Genomic DNA, 6,111 nt, shown 5'->3' with positions numbered 1-6,111 from the left:
ATCAAACACTTGAAAGCACTCTATAGTACTACACCAAAAATTTGCTGTTTTTTCTCCCTTTCTCTTTCTGTCTTTCCATTTATACATGCCGTTCTCCCCACCACTTATATCTCAAACCCTCTCCCACACTATCTCACTATCTCTATCTATCTATCTATAGCTATAGCAGTCTCGATCAACACCACTTTAGATGGCATAATTGCAAGGACCACACGATAGATATATGGCAAAGCAAAGGCTTGTGGTTGGTCTGGGGTTGTTTTCAAGCAGGAGATAACTATGACAACCAAGCACTGGTGAATTTGTGTACTAGTACAAACATGTAGCAGTGCTTCATTATCCTCTATAAAGTCTTGCTTATATTTTCTCATAATGCGTTTATTTCGTTTCCATGTGGATGCCTTCCCTTTTTTTCTGTCTGTACTATATAAGGAAAAAGGAACAAGATAACATTTCTGCTTCAAATTCTATAACCTTTACTTTCAACTCATTTTGTTTCAAAACTTTCCCTCTTTCTTTCCTCTCCTTTTTTTCCCTTTGTATATAAATTTGTGGGCTTATGTATATGATTGATCAACTGTTTATAAATAACATGCCAAACCAACCCAACCCAACCCAACCCACTTGTTCAATACTGTTAAAAAGACAGACAGATGGTTTGGTTAATAATGTTTTTCTCTAGAAAACAATTTATCTGACTCTGTAAACACTTTGTTACCACAAATAAAATGTTTCCTTTCACCCAGAAATTGGTTTTTTACTGTAAAATTGTGGTGGATGATGGGTCTACAATTAGTGCAGTTCTCCTCGTGCTGAAAATATCTGAAGTTCATGAATTAATTCCAACCAAGCATGTGTGATAATTAATGTAGAAGTGGGCCAGAAGTAAAAGGACCTTGGCTAGTGATTAGGGCATTAAATCAAGCAACACAACCTGTTCTGCAAACTTTACATGAATACAGATACTTTTGATGTTGGAGTATTCCATTGGCCCTTCTCCAGAACATGAGAATTTGACTAGGTTGTTTGTGTTCTCTGAAGTTACTAGATACCAAGATAGAGTTGTTTGGTTCTTGTTTTGGAGTTTTTTGGTTGAAGCTGTGTTCATTATTGAAGTATAGCTTTTGACAGAAAGCAGCTTGGTCCATTATGAGAGGAACTTGTCTGGTACCTAGAGTTTTAACTGGAATGAAATGATAAATTATAACAGCAGCTTCTTCATTGTATTAATTACATTATCTTTTTTCTGCTATGATTTGATTAGATGGCCCTAAAGTTTCTTGCACACCCTAGCCAACTTTCCCAAATCAATGTTAATTGGTAGGGCCCCGTGATTTGATGATTAAAATCTACACGCAGTCGTTAGGGTTACTTCCAATGGTAGAATTAAACAGAAGCGACAAAAAAAGGTTTTGATTTTGATTTCTACTGTGGTACTTTGTCCAACGATTGTATTGATTGGATATCTGTAATTAATTACCAGTACATTATGTTCTTGAACATTACAACAATGCTTATTAAAGTAAAATACGGTGGTGAATGACTCTTGTCTTTTTAAAGTTAGGTCTGCAAAGGTTTTGCCATTGTCTTTTTTCATTAGTGAAGCATTAATACTTTGTACCTTTTTTATCTGTATCTATCTATCTATATGTAAACCTAGATATAAAAGTTATATACTTATTTTCACAGCTATTTTATAGATTACAAAGATCCGACAAGATTACTGAAAAGAAGCTCTTACATTTATATTACAGTATCTGGTTTATGTTGTCTAAAATTCATGCTGTTACTATATATGTAACCCTCATACTGAAATTGCTCTACTATTTTTTGTGTGATTACTACGTTTTAACTAATCATAACTTGAAAGTCAGATATAGTTAAAGAAATTACACTAAAAAGAAGAATATAATTACCATCTTTTTGTTTCTGATTCAAGAAAAAACTGCATATTCGTGTTTTGAATCAGGCTATAGAGATGTTTTCAAAAGGGTACATGAGACTATAGCACACAATTTTTCAAAAGCTAAATAATACTCATGAGCTAGTGATCCAAATTTTTCATACGTAGAGTGAGAAAAAGTAGTGATCCAAATTAAAGTAAGTAAAGATGTCTATAACCTTCCAATGGTGTAGAAAATTATGTTTGCAATTTGATGGAAAGAGGTATTTTAAAGTGAAGCCAAGAATTAAAGTGAGATGACAGAAGGATAACATCAAGAAAAATGAGGTTTTAAAGTTATCAACAATTTTTTGAATGAAAAAAATTGATGAGTTTTTTGTTAATGTAATTTGTAAAAGTAGATTTGATTTAGGTGGCAGCCAAAATTGACTTTTGAAAATGTTTGATGGTGGTGACTATGATTGTGTGAGTTTAAGTTTGGTTCTATCTTTGTTCCCCAAACTTAGTAGCAGCTGCAGCTTTTGGACCATCACACTACTACTCTACTCTACAATCACTTAGATCTCTTTGCCTACTCTAATATAGTGTTTGAAAACTAGTTAGAATTGAAGAATCACGTTTCAAATATGAATATATATAAAAAATCTTTTAAATCTAACATCTTTCTTTCAAGTGCAATAAAAAAATGGTTAAATAGTTATTATAAAGAACCTCAAAAAAAAAATATTCAAAGAAAATTACAACATTAAAATAAGACGCAATCATAAATATAAAGTTAATTGAATCGAGACAAGATATACAACCAAACATGTTCTTAATTAGTAACTCTATGTTCTCCGGCTCTTGAAAATGACACTCTTAGCTCATACAGCTTGCGCGCTCCTTCCCATCATTGTTTGGAAAATGTTGAAGTATATCAGGCTGAGCATGCTTTTATAGTAAATAAAAAAGTTTACATAAAAGTAGTACCTCTTAAAAAGATGACAAAAAAGAAAATAAATCAAGGTTTAATTAAATTTTAAGTTTGTCATAAATTTGTATATTTTTTATTTTTTATTTTTGTGTTTGGGTATTTAAAATTTTATATTTTTTAATTGAATATTCAATTTTTAGTGTAGTTATTATCTTGTATCTTATTCAATTATATATATATATATATATATATATATATATATATATATTAATAAATATGAAATTTTATGAATTAATATAAAATAATGTTATAGTTAATATAAAATGATAAATTAGATTTGTTGTTTTAATCTTATTTTATATTAACTCTTTATAATTGAAAGAAAGCAAGATGACCACATAGACAATAGTCGTGTCATCCAATTAAAGAAAACTTAAATATTAGAAATTCAATTAAAAATTTAAAATTTTTGAATATCAATAAAATAATTTAATAAAAACTCAATTAAAAAATACTAAAACTTATAATGGATTTAAAACTTAATTAAACCTAAAATTAATCCCAGTAAACTCATAAGTAATTAATTTTTTATTTTCTTAAATACTTTTCACATTGTTCTTTTTATTTGCAAAATAATATTTCATTTCCTTATTCTATTAATAAATCAATGATGAAATTCTTATTTTATTTATATTTAAATTTATTAAAATTATATATAAATATGATAATGAATTAATAAATTTAACAGTACATTTTTATAAATATTAATTTCTTTTTGTATTCAAATAGTATTTTTAAAAGATGTAATCATGAAATCGTTGATTGGTTTAGAAAAAAAAATCAATTTGTATATTTAAAACTTTAAATTTTAGTTTTTTGTAATTTTATTATATTTAAATTTTAGTTATATAGTATTTTGAAATAGAATAAGAAAAATGAATATCTATTCCAAAATTAAAAGATGTTTTTAAAAATCACTTAACAACAAAAGACACTTATACAGTCTTTCTACATTTTATTATTAAATAAGAAGTAAAGTAAAAATACATGCATTTTTTTTTTTGAATTAAACTAACAAATCTATTTTTATATAAAGTGCAAAAGTGACCAACCAAAGTTCAAAGTTTTATTAAAGTAAATGCTTACCTTTAATATCATAGACTTCTGATAGAACACATGGATTGGAAGATAATTTAGAAGTGATATCTTCTAATTACACATATAATTTTTTTTTCAATTACATATAGAATATATGGATTGGAATCTATGATGGTTATTTAATGAAGAATGATTAGTTAATTAATTAGAACTGATAGTAATATTAATAACATGAACATGAATATTTTTTTACTGTCTCTCCATGATTAAGAGTAGTGACACTCTAAACTCTCTTTTTTGTGGAAAGATGGTAAAAGAAAATGGTACACTGTAATCATAGGTACTTATAAAAGAGTTCTGTCATTTCATGTCTATACGAAAGGGTATTGTGTCTTTCACTTCTTCTTTCATGTTTCGTCTCATACGCAGACAAATTACAGCACAAGTTCAAATTTATTTCACAAAATCAAGCACTAACTATTGGAACCACATTGTTAGTTAGAACAACAAAATGCTGAGTTATATATTCATGGAATTCGTTATTGGTTCTATGTAAAATATTGGCTTTGTTCTTAAGCTAAATTTATTATCTTTATTTTATTGAATATACTATGAATATATGAATTGATACCCTTTTATATTATTATTATTATTTCTTTGTTCATTTAATTTTTTCATCTATATGAATACGGACAAAAAATTCAAAAAGAAAATTATCTTCCATCCAAGCCCGAAAAGGGTTCAATTTAAATAATGTAAAATAATAAAATGGTGATATTTGTTTTTAGTTTCTAAAATTTGACAAGAGATTATAAATTATTTTTATTATCAAATTTTAAAAGTGAATAAATATATCTTTTTAATATAATTATGTTAAATATTTTTAACATGTCAAACATATTTTATACTAGTATTTAAGTTATTTGACACATTCACATCTTAATGTTAATGAAAAACATGTCTAACATGTCAAAAAAATTTAACATATAATTGAGTTAAAAAATAGTATATACACTTCTTTTTAGAGTTTAAAAATTAAAATATATCAAAATTTTAAAGAGAAATGAATCTCAATTTTGCGTCAAAATTGAGAAACTAAAAACATACTTAAACATTAAAAAAAATTCTGTATAGTTCTTAATTTTATTTTTAATTAATAAGTAAATCATTTAGAATTTAAAAAAATGATAAATTAATAATGAATTTGACAAATTATATATATATATATATATATATATATATATATATATATATATATATATATATATATATATATATATATATATATATATATATATATATATATAAAGAAATAGACATTAGAATGATAGAGGAGTGTGCACAACACTTATTTTGGAACATTTTCGTTTGACTGATGAAACTAGGTAGATTGGCTAAATGGTCAAACTGGGAGTATTGTCACTTTCAATGTTTCCCGTTTGGATTAACATTCTTATGAGTTTTCTCTAACTAGCTTCCGTAGCAACTGTTTAAAATTTAAACAATATTCAACATTAATGCATTGAAAATTACAAAATAATGTACACTTTTATTGTATTGCGATGAAAAAAAAAAACTCTTTTAATTTCTCATTGAATGTCTTATTTTATATTTTAAATATTTTGTTTTGTTTTAATCTGAAAGTGTTAATTACAAAATTCATTTAAATACATATGATATACTTTATACATAAATTGATTTTGACACACTGTCTCTTTGAATATAATTTTTCTCTATTATAATTCAATAAAACATTTTAACTGCAATTTTCAAATATATTATTAAAATTAAGAAAATTTAATTACATTACAATTCATGGTTAAATGATATTATAAAATACACACACTCACAAACAAAACTACTAATTAAAATAAATCAATGTTACTGATTCAGTCTTATCTGGTTAAGAAAGATTGAAGTAATAAGTTTCAACCTTTTTATTGATTTCATGAATGGGGGTATTCAAAGCAATAATAATCAATGAGTTTTTGGCATCCACCATATGTATTTGATTTAGAAGTACTGTAAATAAAAGGTGATGAGGTTAACATATATAATGCGTATGATATGATGATAAAGATTATGGTATATGCATTAACTTTCTAACAACTTTTTGAGTAGTGATTATGGTTGTGAATGATGAGTGGAAATTATGAGAGTTTTTCTTTATGAACAGAAGAAGAAGAAGAAGAAAGGT

Source organism: Vigna unguiculata, chromosome 3 (genome assembly GCF_004118075.2).
Source record: "Vigna unguiculata cultivar IT97K-499-35 chromosome 3, ASM411807v1, whole genome shotgun sequence".
Classification (NCBI taxonomy): domain Eukaryota; kingdom Viridiplantae; phylum Streptophyta; class Magnoliopsida; order Fabales; family Fabaceae; genus Vigna; species Vigna unguiculata.
This window is presented reverse-complemented; position numbering follows the sequence as displayed.